The sequence below is a fragment of the Oryx dammah genome, unplaced genomic scaffold, assembly GCF_014754425.2.
Source record: "Oryx dammah isolate SB20612 unplaced genomic scaffold, SCBI_Odam_1.1 HiC_scaffold_5, whole genome shotgun sequence".
NCBI lineage: Eukaryota > Metazoa > Chordata > Mammalia > Artiodactyla > Bovidae > Oryx > Oryx dammah.
The window spans coordinates 79,659,942-79,677,004 of NW_024070189.1; the positions used below are offsets into that span (position 1 = coordinate 79,659,942).

A 17,063-nucleotide genomic window follows, 5' to 3' on the forward strand; every position below is an offset into this window, starting at 1 on the left:
CCCTACACATAGTTTATAAAACCCTTTTTATTGACTTGAGCTTTTTTTTTCCTTTTAAGCAATTGTCAGCTAATTGGGAGAGGGAGGTTAAAGATTTTACCATTTCTTATATTCATTAGTTATGCATACTTGACTTCCATTCTTTTAAGAGTTTAGCCTGTCAGAAGAGACATTTTTTTGCAAGCTTGCTCCTTCCCCCTCCCCTAATAGAGTCATTTTTGATTGCAGAACTGGAATCAACAGTCTGAGTTCTCTTCACCAGCCTTGAAATGATCACGTTCTCTCAAGGTTCCCAAACCTTCCACTTTATCAATTAGTTCCTTCCTGTTGGTCATTTTGGCAGTCCAGAGTAGTAGTTGCAATATTTGCCATTTCCTCTATTTCCTGGAAGGTTTCTCAGATGGCTCAGAGGGTAAAGAATCTGCCTGCAATTCAGGAGACAGAGAAGACATGGATTCAATCCCTGGATTGGGAAGATCCCCTAGAGTAGAAAACCGCAACCTACTCCAGTATTCTTGCCTGGAGAGTTCTATGGATGGAAGAGTCTGGCAAGCTACAGCCATGGAGTCTCAGTCCGACAGCACTAAGCATGAACACCTGATTTCCTGGAAGACTAGTTTTTTTTTTTTTGGCATATAAAGAATCATCAGATGCTCTGGTTTTGCTAAAAGGATTTTTAGCCAATTGAAGCTATCATGACCATGTGTTTCCCAGTTCTGGGCTTTTACATTTCATGTATTTAACAGCTTTTTTTTTTTTTAATAGCACCTTGTTTCAGTCAATGGTTGCATGCTTAAATCTGATTTTCTGGCCTGGCAGTCTAGTGTATTTTCATAATTGTATCCCAGTTTTTTCCTCTCTTATTTCCACAATATTTTCTATGTGCATTTTATGTTTGGTGTCCAAGTACCAGTGCTGTCAATCCAGGACACTTCCCTACACCTCTCTTCTCATCTGTGTGTATTGCAGTCAGGAGTCTTGCCATACCCAGTATTGGTAACTCCTTTGTTACATCTCCCATGCCCTTTTGTTGCCTAAGCCTTGTTTATAGCTTGTGACTGTACGTTAGCGTGAAGACTGCTGGATGTTGTCTCACACTTCTGAAGTTCTCTTCTGGAGTGAATCAGTCAACCATTTCCAACCTGACTATATATAACAGTCAGTTTCTTGTTTCTTATCTGATTTTTTCACCCTTATCCTCATTCAGTTAAAAAATCTCTTTAATGAGTCATATATGTTCATACCAATATCTCATGAGATAACATCTACCCTTTTTAAATTGTGCCTTGGAAATTCAAATCATTTAAAAATAATCATATGGGCAAAAAAATCACTTCCTTCATATACCTTGTATTTTATACTGAATTCCATATTAACTTTGTCAGGATGTCCTAAATAGTCTACAGTCAGCTTTTTTTTTTTTAATTTAATATGATAAATTGTGTATGTGTGTGCACAGTAATTGGTGCTTAAGTTGCTTAAATGGAAACACCAGCTGAAAATCGTACCTTGAAAAATTAACATCTGGATAATCTCTTATGGTCTCCTCTACAGATTTGGCTGATAGAAGACCAAAAGGGAGCACTGAGAATTGAAAGTGCTTATTTTTCATATTCAAGAAAGGTAAAGGCTGTTCTACAGTCAAAGTCCCAAGTTGTGAACAAGTAACCACTGGTAATCAAGATAACTTCCAATTAATTCACAAACTCTGAAAGTGAATCAGCGACATCACGCCACTGACTCTGGTTCCAAAAATGAGCAAGTCAACAGCAGCCTTGTGAAACTGGGCAGATTGATGACAACCTTAGGTTTGTGGACTCAGCTGGTCAAAAGTGCCTTGCTCCAGTGACCACACCGCAGGTATTTATCAGCCCTTTTGGTTTCCCTGAATCCTGCTGCACCATTGTAAATAGTTTATGTATTACATTCTTCTCTATTACTCTGTGTTATCTCTCTCCTCTGTAAAGCTCTCCCTCTCCCCCACCATTGAGGACACAGTGAGAAGGCAGCTATTTTCAAGCCAGAAGGAGAACTCTCACCAGGAACTGAATTTGTTGGTACCTTGATCTTGGACATCTCAGCTTCTAAAACTGTGAGAAATAAATGTTTATTGTTTAAGCCACCCTGTTCATGGTATTTTGTTATAGCAGCCTGAACTGACTAATACAGGAACTGTTCAAGAAAACTAACTCCCTACTTTTTGGTGAAAGTGATTCAGTTAGCCTTTGACATCTTTACATGAAATAATGGATTTGGACGACATTGTGATCTCTAAAGTAGAGGTTTCCACACCTTGCTGAGTGTAACAGTCACTTATAGATAGTACATTTTTTTGAAAGAAAACCCTTGGGTTCTCTACTTCTAGTGCTTCTGATGGAGGAAAAGAGTTAATTAGAGGAGTTAAGAAGTTCTTTAAGGAGTTCTTAAAGGACTCCTCTAATAATTCTCATATATCACCAGGTTTGGGATGCATTCCTTTGAAACAACTGCTCTAAGTTGTCCTTGAAGGTGGTGACTTTTAAAAAATATGTTTATTTCACTACACTGGGTCTTAGTTACAGCACTCGGAATCTCTGATCTTCATTGTGGCCTGCAGGGTCTTTTTAATTTGGCATGTGGGATCTAGTCCCTTGACCAGGGATTGAACTGCAGTCCCCTGCACTGGGAGCATGGTGTCTAGCCACTGGACCACCAGGGAAGTCCTGACGGTGGTAACTAATATTAGGTAAACTTCTGAGAGTTGGTTACCGAGATGTCCCTTTAAAATATTCTCTTCCAGGGTACGGTACCTTAGTACTGTCCATCAGGTGTTTCTGGTCCTCCCCTCCTCCAGACACATGATAGTACTGTGCTTCCTGCTCACTTGTGTTGGGTGAGGCCATGTCACTCACCACCTAGACCGTTGACCTCTGACTCCTCTCAGTTTTTTAGCTCCTGACTGGCCTGCCTCCACAGACCTGGGCCAACACACGTCCAGTCTCCTGTTACGTTCTTGACTCAATGAGCAAACATCATCAAGGGGGTTTTGACACAAAAAAACTCCCCTTCATTGATCGTGCGCCCTCATCCAGTTATTCTTCTCTTTTTCCCCTTTTTGACGAGGCATCTCGACATTTTTCCCATTTCTCTTGGCGAGAAAGAAAAGTTACAGTATTATCCTATAGTATTCCAGTGGCTGAATCATTGTGTAACATGATCACTGCTTGGCCCTTACAGGTCTTGCCTCTATATGTTTTGCTTTGAGGTCCAGGACTGTGATGGTAAAAGCTATATAGTATTTACTGCATTTGAAAGACAATTTATGTTTAGTCTTGTTTTGTGAGCATCCATGGTTAAGTATGTTCAGATGTAAGGAAAAGTAAAAAACTGTTAGAAGTCAGGTGGTGTGATATTTAGGGGAATTATGGGCTAAAATCTTTCTCTTCACCAGGTCCCAAGTTAGTTAATAGGTTCTTGTCATAAGACAGGGAGTGAAAAGTTCAGAATACCAAGGGACAAATTCAGTCAGAAATGCCCTTTTGCTTTGCACTTAATATAACATGGTTATTAGGTACTATCCCCACTAGATTCTCAATTCTCTGCTGATGTAGCTTCTTCCCTTGAATTATTCAAAAAGCTTAAAGAGTAAAAACAGCCAAATGAGAAAAATAACTGTGTTTAACCTCCATGATGTAATTTGGTCACTGCTTCATTTTTCATACACCACAGAACATCAACAAAATGATGATATTCAAGCTCAATTTTACCTTTCACAGGACATTGAGAAATAGATTTTCTCTCTTCTCTAATAGAAATATTCAGAGATTCTCATGCCACAGAGAAAGACAAAATGATTAAAAATGATTGCTTGTGGTTGTTTCCTACTCTGGTTATAGGCTATATAAATTACTCCTGGGAACAAAAGAGCATGTTTTATGCTGCACTGCTATCCAGGAGATGGCTCATTTTTATCCCAGAGGAAGGAAGGATGGCCATTTGGCCAAAGGCCAGGAAACCTTGGCCAAGTTTTCTAGGAGCCCCCTGACAAAGATAGGCCTGGATAAAGAAGGGAAACTTTTGTTTATTAAATAATTTTTCTTTAAAAGTGGTCAGGTTGTGAATGAATTTTGTTTTAGATTTTTTTCCCAGTATTTTGCAAATGAAAATTTAAAATCAATGAAATGAGTGAAAAGATGAAAAAACAGAAACTTTGGAAACAGGTTCCTCTCCCATGAAGCCTGGCTAAGAGAAAAAAATAAAGGAATAAATGGATGTTTTGCTTGTGTTTTTATGATCGGAGCAGCTCAAATGGGTTTGTTTGCTGGGGTAATATTCTCAGTGAAGATGAGGTCATAGCTACTGGAAAGAATGATGTGGAAGAAAGGAAATCCCTGGGGGGGAAATGAGCTAGGATTCCAAAGAGAAAGGAAAGTGGAAAGGAGAAAGGGCTAATTGGGCTTTGTAGAGATGATACAGGCTTCCCTGGTGGCTCAGATGGTAAAGAATCTGCCTGCAATGTGGGAGACCTGGGTTCAGTCCCTGGGTTGGGAAGATCCCTTGGAAAAAGGAATGGCTACCCATTTCAGTGTTCTTGCCCAGCAAATCCCATGGACAGAGGAGCCTGGTGGGCTGTAGTCCATGGGCTTTCAAGAGGTGATATGTGTGAGGGAGGTGAGAAAATCATTCAAGTGATTGGCTGTAGGATCTATGTTGAATTGAGATAAAAATGAACCTGGAGGGAGGCTGCCTGTGGGTTGCTTTTTATCTGGAGGAAAATGGAGCCACTGAGGGTGGTCTTGAAGAAAAGTTCAGTTCAGTTTAGTTGCTCTGTCAGGCCTCCCTGTCCATCACCAACTCCTGGAGTCTACCCAAACTCATGTCCATTGAGTTAGTGATGCCCTCCAACCATCTTATCCTCTGTCATCCCCTTCTCCTCCTGCCTTCATTCTTTCCCAGCATCAGGGTCTTTTCAAATGAGTCAGTTCTTCGCATCAGGTGGCCAAAGTATTGGAGTTTCAGTTTCAGCAGCAGTCCTTCCAGTGAACACCCAGGACTGATTTCCTTTAGGATGGACTGGCTGGATCTCCTTGCAGTCCAAAGGACTCTCAAGAGTCTTCTCCAACACCACAGCCCAAAGCATCAATTCTTCGGTGCCCAGCTTTCTTTATAGTCCAAGTCTCACATCCATATACGACTACTGGAAAAATCGTAGCCTAAACTAGATGGATCTTTGTTGGCAAAGTAATGTCTCTGCTTTTTAATATGCTATCTAGGTTGGTCATAACTTTTCTTCCAAGGAGAAAGCGTCTTTTAATTTCATGGCTGCAGTCACCATCTGCAGTGATTTTGGAGCCCTCAAAAATGAAGTCTGCCACTGTTTCCACTGTTTTCCCATCTATTTGCCATGAAGTGATGGGACCAGATGTCATGATCTTAGTTTTCTAAGTTTTTCCAAGCCAGGCTTCAACAATACATGAACCGTGAACTTCCAGATGTTCCAGCTGGTTTTAGAAAAGGCAGAGGAACCAGTGATGAAATTGCCAACATCTGCTGGATCATCGAAAAAGCAAGAGAGTTCCAGAAAAACATCTATTTCTGAAGAAAAGGGCAAGCATAATTACTTCAAACTTAATTTTGTTATATGACCTTCAGTTTTTCTTTAGGCAGTGTATAGTTAATGACATAAAAATTGTTGAATAGTAATATAGTAGTTAAAAATGAAAGAAATCTTTCACCTGCTGTTACAATAAAGACCTTTTAAAAGACCTCTTTATGTAAGAAGTGTTTCATAAGCAAATTGCTGTTTTAAAGAGCCCTTGGTAATGTAAGTTGTATTATGCACTTAGCTGACATTTTATGAATGCTTCATGTTAATCATACTACATTTTTCTTGGTATAGATATGGAAATCTGGTTAGCTCAAGATCTAAAAATTCAGTATTAATGCAACTCAACATTTTACTGTAAATTATAATCTTTATATATTTACATAGAGTGTTACATATGAAGGACAAAGTTTTCCCAAGTCAGATTGCTTAAAAATATAAAATTTAAATTTTATTTCAGAGGAAGACAAAGTTTTAACCAGCAAAGGTCTGAATCTTTACAATGATTTCAACACAAATAGGCAAGTTATATTTGCACATATGTCTAGATATCAATACACTTAGGAAATTTCTTTCTCTAGCAGCAAAAATTAGATTTTATTAATTTCTTTCCATCCTTTGTGCTTTCACAGTAAACCTACAGTGAATAAATTGTGTGTAATACTAACTAAAGTTTAGAGGCCAAAAAGAATATGAATGTGAATCAGCAGCATTCTCAACTGCTGGTCTATAAGTGTTCTTCCTAGTAGGCATTTCATCATTGAAGAGATGATATTCTCTATTTTAAAATAAACTTCAAAATAAGCAAACTCTTGTGGGTTTGCATTATGTGTAAGCAGTTGTCTATCTGTCTTCTATCTAACATTGAGATCAAATTCCCACAAAAATTTATTATTTTAGCTATGTACAATTCAGTGCCATTAATTACATCATGCACATAATATCACTGCCTAATTCTAGAACATTTTCATCACTCCCAAAAGAAATCCTGTCCCATTAGTCACTTACCTTCCCTCTCCAGACCCCAGCCTCTGGCAACCCCTAATCTGCTTTCAGTCTCGACTGATTTGCCTATAATGAACATTTCATCTAAATGCAACTACATGTGTAAACCTATGGCTGATTCATCTTGGTGTGTGGCAGCCACACAATATTGTAAAGTGCTTATCTTTCAATTACAATTAAGCAAATTTAATAAATGCAGTTACATAGTATGTGGCCTTTTGAAACTGGCTTCTCTCTTTTAGCTTAATGTTTTCAAGGTTTATCCTAGTTGTATCATGTAAGAGTACTTCTTCCTTTTTTTGGCTGAATAATACTCTGTTACATGTTTGTACCATTTTTCTTTATCCATTCTTCAATTAAGGAACATTGGATTGTTTCTGCCTTTTGTCCATTATAAATAGCGATGCTATTAACATTGGTGTACACACTTTTGTGTAGTTAGGCTCTCAGATTTCTCAGATAGAATTTCAGGATTACATAGTAACTTTGTTTAACATTTTGTGCAACTGCCAACCAAACTTTTCCACAGCAGTCATACTTTTTTCATTCCCACCAACAGAAACATAGGAAGATTACATATTTTCCGTATCCTTGTCAACAGTTGTTACTTTTCATTTTTCAGAATATATTTTAAGTATAGCCATCCTAGTGGGTATGAAGTGGTATTTCATTGTGGTTTTGGTTTGAATTTCTCTATTGACTAATAGTGTTGAGCATCTTTTCCTGTGTTTATTGACCATTTGTATATATATTAGAGACATGTGACATGTATGTTTGAGTTATTTGCTTATTTTTGAGTCATTTCTCTTTTTATTTTTGAGTTGTAGGAATTTTTTTGTATTCTGGATACTAGACCCTTATCAGTTTTATATTTGTAACATTTTCTCCCATCAGGGTTGTATTTTATTTTGTTTATACTGTGCTTAATGCAGAAAAATTTTTAATTTTGATGTTAAATTAATTTTTTTCTTTTGTTGCCTGTGCTTTTGCTAAACCATTGCCTAACTCAAGATGAAGAAGATTTTCACCTGTGTTTCTTTCTAAAAGTTTTACAGTAGTATCTCTTACATTTAGGTCTTTTATCCATTTTGATTTCATTTTCATATGTGATGTGAAGGTTCAAATGAATCTTACATGTGGATCTCTAATTGTTGAAATCTATTTATGTCTTATTGCTGTTGAGCCATCATCTTACGGTGGCCAGGCAGGAAGCCATTTTTCCCTAGGTGTTAACCTAAAACAAATAACCTACTAGGTAGTTCTCCAGCGAAAATGAAATTATTTAGAATCAGCAGAGAATTACAGTTTGGGCTCTACTGTCATGGTGAACCACGTACAAGTCCCCACTCAGCGAGGGAAACAGAGCAGTTTTATACAGGGGGGAATGAAGGTGAGTGGCTACAAAGAACAGAGTCCAGTGCTTTTCATTGGCTGAGTCCTTGCCAGGGAAGGAGTCTGTCTTCTTGTTGGACTCTGCTGTTGTTGCAGGGCATGAGAGCTTTCCCTGCTGGTGTCTTGACTCTATTTGAATGAGATTCCTGTTTATTAATTTCTTTACATTTTTCCCTTTTGATGAAGACCTCAACCTGCAAGCATCATGCATGAGAGTCAGGTTTTCCAGTGTTAGAGGCTTTTTGTCCTTCAGTGCCAGGATGGACCTTTCTGTCCTAGTGTCTCTTATGGAAGAGTAAGTGGTCATATTGGGAAACTAATAAGGCCACATTTAAGTAATAATGAAGAGTAAGAGTGAAAACTCGGACTGTTTTATCTGAACTTCATATATTATCAAGGTCATAGACATTGGAGATCATTTGATGTATTATGTCATCATCATCATCAGCCCCATCTGGATATGTTAAGAAAGCCATCTCATCAGTTACTATCTGCTTTGATTCCAGGAAGTCTTAACTTTCAGGTTACCAAATGATGTGTAGGTCCAGTCGATTTTGGTGCTTCCTTTCAGTGTATCACATGAATTCAAGAGTCTATTCCCTGGACATTAGTAGTACCAGGTTTGGTTTAGTTCAGTTGCTTAGTGACGTTTGATTTTCTGTGACCCCATGGACTACAGCACACCAGGCTTCTCGGTCCATCACCAACTCCTGGAGCTTGCTCAAACTCATGCCTTATCTAGTTGGTGATGCCATCCAACCATCTCATCCTAGGTCGTCCCCTTCTGCCTCAATCTTTCCTAGCATCAGGGTCTTTTCCAGTGAGTCAGTTCTTTACATCAGGTGGCCAAAGTATTGGAGTTTCAGCATCAGTCCTTCCAATGAACATTCAGGACTGATTTCCTTCAGGATTATCTGGTTTGATCTCCTTACACTCCAGGGGACTCTCAAGAGTCTTCTCCAACACCACAGTTCAAAAGCATCAATTTTTCAGTGCTCAGCCTTCTTTGTGGTCCAACTCTCACATCCGTACATGACTACTGGAAAAACCATATCCTTGACTAGATGGACCTTTGTCAACACAGTGATGTCTCTGCTTTTTAATATGCTGCCTAGGTTGGTCATAGCTTTTCTTCCAAGGAGCAAGCATCTTTTAATTTCATGGCTGCATCACCATATGCAGTGATTTTGGAGCCCAAGAAAATAAAAGTTTCTCAATGTTTCCATTTTTTCCTCATCTATTTGCCAGGAAGTGGTAGGACTGAATGCCATGATCTTCGTTTTTTGAATGTTGAGTTTTAAGCCAGCTTTTTCATTCTCCTCTTTCACTTTCATCAAGAGGCTTTTTAGTTTCTCTTCACTTTCTGCCATTAGGGTGGTATCATCTGCATATCTGAGGTTACTGGTATTTCTCCTGGCAATCTTGATTACAGCTTATGTTTCATTCAGCCCAGCATTTCACATGATGTACTCTGCATATAAGTTAAATAAGCATGATGACAGTATACAGCCTTGACATTTTCCTTTCCCAATTTGGAACCATCCATTGTTCCATGTCCAGTTCTAACTGTTGCTTCTTGACCTGCATACAAATTTCTCAGGAGGCAGGTCAGGTGGTCCAGTATTCCCATCTCTTTTAAGAATTTTCCACAGTTCATTGTGAACTGTGGCTTTAGCATAGTCAATGAAGCAGAAGTAAATGTTTTTCTGGGTCTCTTGCTTTTTCTATGATCCAACAGATGTTGGCAATTTGATCTCTGGTTCCTCTGCCTTTTCTAAATCCATCTTGAACATTTGGAAGTTCTTGGTTCATGTATTGTTGAAGCCTTGCTTGGAGAATTTTGAGCATTACTTTGCTAACATGAAATGAGTGCAATTGTGCAGTTAGTTTGAGCATTCTTTGGCACTGCCTTTCTTTGGGATTGGAATGATAGCTGACTTTTCCAGTCCTGTGGCCACTGCTGAGTTTTCCAGATTGCTGGCATATTGAGTGCAGCACTTTCACAGCATCATCTTTTAGGATTTGAAATAGCTCAACTGGAATTCCATCATTCCACTAGCTTTGTTCATAGTGATGCTTCCTAATGCCCACTTGAGTTTGCATTCCAGGATGTCTGGCTCTAGGTGAGTGATTTACACCATTGTGGTTATCTGGGTCATTAAGATCTTTTTTGTGTAGTTCTTCTGTATATTCTTGCCACCTCTTCTTGATATCCTCTGCTTCTGTTATGTCCATACCGTTTCTGTCCTTTATTGGACCCATCTTTGCAAGAAATGTTCCCTTGGTAGCTCTAATTTTTTTGAAGAGATCTCCAGTCTTTCCCATCCTACTGTTTTCTTCTATTTCTTTGCATTGATCTTTGGATTGATCACTGAGGAAGGCTTTCTTATCTCTTGCTGTTCTTTGGAACTCTGCATTCAGATGGATATATCTTAACCAGTATTGGTTAGCAGTACCAATAAGGTTGCAGAGAGTTTCTGTGGCTATGTTATTTTCAGTAGAGAAAACCTCTAGGTTGCAAGGTGTGGTGCTTAAGTCTCCTAAGAGTGCCCTGTGAAAGATTGTTCTACCAATCTTGTTTCTTTGTTTTTGGCCATGCTCTGTGGCATGGGGGATCTTAGTTCCCCAACAAGGGTTCAAACCTGAGCCCCTGCAGTAGAAGCATGGAGTTGTAACCATTGGACTACCAGAGAAGTACCAAGACATGGTTATTTTTAATGTTGATAGAACAGTTAGATCTTTACAATATCGGATTATGTTTCCTTTTGTCAATTGCCGGTCAGAAGAGGCAAGAGGCAAGTGCCTTGGGCATCCTCTGACTGTCTCAAAGGGTTAAGAGTTTGAGTTACAAAAAGGCTGGATCTAAGATTTAGAAGGAGCAATGGCAATATTTTTGGTCCAGGCATTTAGAAATCAGCTGCAGTCCCTGTGGTGCGGGAAGGGGAAAGTGAAAGAGAAGTCCCTCAGTCCTGTCAGACTCTTTGCTACCCCATGGTGTGTAGCCTGCCAGACTCCTCCATCCATGGGATTTTCTAGGAAAGAATATTGGAGTGGGTTGCCATTTCCTTCTCCAGGGGATCTTCCCCACCCAGGGATCAAACCTGGTTTTCCCACATTGCAGGCAGACTTTTTACCATCTGAGCTATCAGGGAATTTTGGTGGTGGGGGGCACCCTCAAATTTTAACTGAAATCTCATTTCTCAGAGATTTTTCTCCAGAGTTAAAGAATAATTTTTAAGCAGTTAACCTTACAGCTCAAAGACCTTAAAGAGTTCAAACAACTTAACTTGCAGGCTTCATACGAGCCATTTTGAAGGGAACAATTTGCTCAGAGAAGCCAGACTAGAACCTTCTCAGTTAGTCCCCATAGAATAGCCCCTATTCCAAAGGAACAGGGTGAAGGCTGAAAAATGGTGAAATTTCATTGAAACACCTCTATTGCTGAAGGAAAGGACTGAATGCTTCTTGGCCAGTTTCAGTTGAAATAATCTGATCGCAAACTCATACTTGAGTACCACATGAACACTTGCATACAGAGCAAGGGCTTAACCAGAAATGACCAAACCTTTAAAGTAGATCCCAAATAAAGCCTGAAGAGCTTCAGATGCAAAGTGGGAATAAGTTTGGATCCAGGAGAAAGCTGTGCCTTTAAACTCCAGGGTTGACAAGGCAGGCCTCTTAGGTGAGGTGACAGTGTGGATGTCACACCTGTTCACTAGCCCTGGAGCCACTGGGAGTCTTTTCTGGTCTCCATAAAGCCATGAAAATGTTGACCTAAAACAAATAAACTGCCGGTTCTTTGAGATGAGCAGAAAATTGCTCTTTGGGGTTGGTTACAGGTGGTTCAGAAGTAAAGATTTCGCCTCCCAGTGGAGGAGATGCAGGAGATTTGGGTTCAGTCCCTGGGTCAGGAAGATCCCCTGGTGAAGGAAATGTCAACCCACTCATGTATTCTTGCCTGGGGAATTCCATGAACAGAGAGTTGGACATGACTGAGCTGCAGAGCTAAGACCATAGCGATCCACGTGCAAGTCCCAACAGGGCAAGGGAAAGAGAGTGTTCTTCCTGAGAGGAACACTCTCAGAAGAGGAAGTTGAGAGGACTAGTATACAGAGTCCATGGCTTTTTATTGGCTGAGCTCCAGCAAGGAAGTTTAGTTCAGCTCAGTTGCACAGTTGTGTCCGACTCTTTGCGACCCCGTGGACTGCAGCATGCCAGGCTTCCCTGTCCCTACCAACTCCTGGAGCTTACTCAAATTCATGTCCATTGAGTTGGTGATGTCATCCAATCATCTCATCCTTTGTCGTCCCTTGTCCCGCCTTCAATCTTTCCCAGCATCAGGGTCTTTTGAAATGAATCAGCTCTTTGCATCAGGTGGCCAAATATTAGAGTTTCAGCGTCAACATCAGTCCTTCCAGTGAGTACTCAGGACTGATTTCCTTTAGGATGGACTGGTTGGATCTCCTTGCAGTCCAAGGGACTCTCAAGAGTCTTCTCTTTTTTGAACCACAGTTCAAAAGCATCAATTCTTCAGCACTCAGCTTTCTTTATAGTCCAACTTTCACATCCATACATGACTTCTGGAAAAACAATAGCCTTAACTAGATGGATCTTTGTTGGCAAAGTAATGTCTCTGCTTTTTAATATGTTGTCTAGGTTGGTCATAACTTATCTTCCAAGGAGTAAGCATCTTCTAATTTTACGGCTGCAGTCACCATCTGCAGTGATTTTGGAGCCCCCCAAAATAAAATCTGCCACTGTTTCTCCATCTTTTTGCCATAAAGTGATGGGACCTGATACCATAATCTTAGTTTTCTGAATGTTGAGCTTTAAGACAACTTTTTTACTCTCCTCTTGCACTTTCATCAAGAGGCTCTTTAGTTCTTCACTTTCTGCCATAAGGGTCGTGTCATCTGCATATCTGAGGTTATTGATATATCTTCCAGCAATCGATTCCAGCTGTGCATCATCCAGTCCAGCGTTTCTCATGCTGTACTCTGAGTATAAGTTAAATAAACATGGTAACAATATACAACCTTGACGAACTCCTGTCCCTATTTGGAACCAGTCTGTGGTTCCATGTCCAGTTCTAACTGTTGCTTCCTGACCTGCATACAGATTTCTCAAGAGGCAGGTAAGGTGGTCTGGTATTCCTGTCTCTTTCAGAATTTTCTAGAGTTTATTGTGATCCACACAGTCAAAGGCTTTGGCATAGTCAATAAAGCAGAAATAGATGTTTTTCTGGAACTCTCTTGCTTTTTCCATGACCCAGCGGATGTTGGCAATTTGATCTCTGGTTCCTCTGCCTTTTCTAAAGCCAGCTTGAACATCTGGAAGTTCACGGTTCACGTATTGTTGAAGCCTGGCTTGGAGAATTTTGAGCATTACTTTACTGGTGTGTGAGATGAGTGCATTTGTGCGGTAGTTTGAGCATTCTTTGGCATTGCCTTCGTTTGGGACTGGAATGAAAACTGACCTTTTCCCATCCTGTGGCCACTGCTGAGTTTTCCAAATTTGCTGGCATGTTGAGTGTAGCACTTTCACAGCATCATCTTTCAGGATTTGAAATAGCTCAACTGGAATTCCATCACCCCACTATCTTTGTTCATAGTGATGCTTCCTAAGAGCCACTTGACTTCACATTCCAGGATGTCTGGCTCTGGATGTGATCACGCCATCACGATTGGGTTGTGAAGATCTTTTTTGTACAGTTTTTCTGTGTATTCTTGCTGCCTCTTCTTAATACCTTCTGCTTCTGTTAGGTCCGTACCATCTGTGTCCTTTATTGTGTCTATCTTTGCATGAAATGTTCCCTTGGCATCTCTAATTTTCTTGACAAAATGTGGTCCAGTTGAGAAGGGAATTGCAAACCACTTCAGTATTCTTGCCTTGAGAACCCCATGAACAGTGTGAAAAGGCAAAAATATCAGAACCTGAAAGAGGAACTCCCCAGGGTTTGTATGTGCCCAGTGCTACTGGAGATCAGTGGAGAAACAAGTCCAGAAAGAATGAAGAGACAGAGCCAAAGCAAAAACAATACCCAGTTGTGCATATGACTGGTGATGGAAGCAAGGTCTGATGCTGTAAAAAGCAATATTGCATAGGAACTTGAAATGTTAGGTCCATGAATCAAGGCAAATTGAAAGTGGTCAAACAGGAGATGATTAAGAGTGAATGTTGACATTTTAGGAATCAGCAAACTAAAATGGACTGGAATGGGTGAATTTAAATCAGATGACCATTATATCTACTACTGTGGGCAAGAATCCCTTAGAAGAAAAGGAGTAGCCATCATAGTCAACAAAAGAGTCCAAAATGCAGTACTTTGATGCAGTCTCAGAAACAACAGAATGATTTCTGTTCGTTTCCAAGGCAAACCATTCAATATCACAGTAATCCATGCCCTGACCAGCAATGTTGAAGAAGCTAAAGTTGAATGGTTCTGTGAACACCTACAAGACCTTCTAGAACTAACACCCAAAAAAGATGTCCTTTTCATTATTGGGGACTGGAATGCAAAAGTAGGAAGTCAAGAAACACCTGCAATAACAGTCAAATTTGGCCTTGGAATACAGAATGAAGCAGGGCAAAGGCTAACAGAATTTTGCCAAGAGAACGCACTGGTCATAGCAAACACCCTCTTCCAACAACACAAGAGAAGACTCTACACATGGACATCACTATAGGTGGCCAACACCGAAATCAGATTGATTATATTCTTTGCAGCCAAAGATGGAGACGCTCTATACAGTCAGCAAAAACAAGACCAGGAGCTGACTGTGCCTCAGATCATGAACTTATTGCCAAATTCAGACTTAAATTGAAGAAAGTAGGGTAAACCACTAGACCATTCAGGTATGCTCTAAATCAAATCCCTAACAATTATACTGTGGAAGTGAGAAATAGATTTAAGGGACTAGATCTGATAGAGCGCCTGATTGAACATAGACAGAGGTTTGTGACATTGTTCAGGAGACAGGGAGCAAGACCATCCCCAAGAAGAAGAAATGCAAAAAAGCAAAATGGCTGTCTGAGGAGGCCTTACAAATAGCTATGAAGAGAAGCAAAAAACAAAGGAGGAAAGGAAAGATATACCCATTTGAATGCCGAGTTCCAAAGAATAGCAAGGAGAGGTAAGAAAGTCTTCCTCAGTGATCAGTGCAAAGAAATAGAGGAAAAGAGTAGAATGGGAAAGACTAGAAATCTCTTGCTAGGAAAGGAGTCTTTTATTTTCTTCCAGTTGGGCTCTGCTACTGTTGCAGGGCCCGAGAGCTCCCTCTTCTGGTCTCCTGAGTCAATTAATTGAGGCTTCTGTTTATTTGTGGTGTTTGTTTTATATAAGAAATTTTTTCTTACTGGTGTGCAAATGTCTTCTAAGATTGTTTAATATCTATTGAAAATATTTCATCTCTTCCGTTGAAGGGTACTTGCCTAGTTCCTAATGGTCTATGTTTGATGGTGAGAGGGGATTTTTCTTTGTTTCATTAGCTTATAAAACATCTTCCTGTTTTTAATTCATGTCTCATTCATGATTCCTCTTTTCCCGGTGTCTCCTCAGTCTCTTAAGGATTTTGAAGAATAAAATGGTTCTCTTATTGTTTATACCTCTCTGATTACTTAAGGCTAAGGACCAATCTGATAAATCTAATCTGTTGTCCTTGGCTGTTTTACCTGTCCATGTGTATGTTTTAATTCCAGCTCTACCAGGTGAGTGAATCTGATAGGTGCTTAAGTGCTCAGATGACAAGAATCTTCTCAATAGGACCGAGTTAGATTTTCCCTAGTATCCTTTCATTAGGAGACTGAAGGCTATTTTAAAAGATGTTGGTGTTTTACAGAGCCTAGTGTAGGGTTTTACAAATAAATACTACTCAAGAAATAACTGTTTTTGATGTGGTTTTATTGTTGAAGCATAGTGAAAAAGAAGTGTTCTAATCTATGTAGGGAGAAGATAAAGTGGGACTTCGTCAGGGAAAGTGGGGGGCAAGAAAAGTGTTGATTGACAGAAGTCTGTTAAACAGGAAATATCAGAAAGTATATTTTTTGCATCAGCAGGAAGGTTGAGATGAGTTAACAAAACATCAAGTGGTTATTAGATTCCAATAATTACCCTAATCTGTTCCTCTTACAATTATAATGTACTTGTGTTCTCTATTATACAACTGAAAATACAGTATACATATTAATCGTTTAAGTAACATTATATAGTAGACCTAGCACTATTTCAGAGAAGGTGATGGCACCCCACTCCAGTACTCTTGCCTGGAAAATCCCATGGACGGAGGAGCCTGGTAGGCTGCAGTCCATGGGGTCGCAAAGAGTCTGAGCGACTGAGTGACTTCACTTTCACTTTTGACTTTCATGCATTGGAGAAGGAAATGGCAACCCACTCCAGTGTTCTTGCCTGGAGAATCTGAGGGACGGGGGAGCCTGGTGGGCTGCCGTCTGTGGGGTCGCACAGAGTCAGACACGACTGAAGCGGCTTAGCAGCAGCAGCAGCACTATTTAGTCAAATGCTTTTTAATTTCGGTTGATTTTATAGCACCTAACCCCTAGAATCTCTATACTAAATGCTTTTCTGAAGCTATTGACTCTTCTCCCCATTTTACAAGGATAGTAAATTAAACTGAAAGTCCAGTTAGGAAATGACAGGTTTTTCAGGAATCTTCTTGATGGAATAACTACATCTAAATTGCAATGATACCCTTAACTACTTTATTTACCTTTCACAGGTCAAATGTACCATCATCCTATACCTTAAAAATGTATTCTTCAATTGCAAAATGTTTTCAGAACAAAAAAGCATGAGTGAATGAATATGTCATTCTCATGTGAGCTACACTGTGAGCCTTAATTTCTTTATGGCCCAAATGAAGTTCATGTCAAATTACTGGTAAAGGTAAAGTCGCTCAGTCGTGTCCACTCTTTGCAACTCCATGGGCTATAGCCTACCAGGCTCCTCTGTCCATGGGATTTTCCAGGCAATAGTACTGGAGTGGATTGCCATTTCCTTCTCCAGGGGATCTTCCCAACCCAGGTATCGAACCCGGTCTCCCACATTGTAGACAGACGCTTAACCATC

General features: G+C 39.9%; 1 protein-coding gene across 7 annotated transcripts in view; it reads left to right on the forward strand.

Moving 5' to 3' along the window:
• The window catches only part of CSNK1G3 (casein kinase 1 gamma 3), a 96,209-nt gene extending 94,091 nt beyond the window's left edge, over nucleotides 1-2,118 (forward strand). For all 7 annotated transcript variants that reach the window (XM_040241723.1, XM_040241726.1, XM_040241725.1 and 4 more), the window contains 2 exons: nucleotides 1,555-1,860; nucleotides 1,968-2,118. The gene's annotated coding sequence lies outside the window, so the exon portion shown is untranslated. The remainder of the gene's footprint in view (nucleotides 1-1,554; nucleotides 1,861-1,967) is intronic.
• The last annotated feature ends 14,945 nt before the right edge of the window (nucleotides 2,119-17,063 follow it).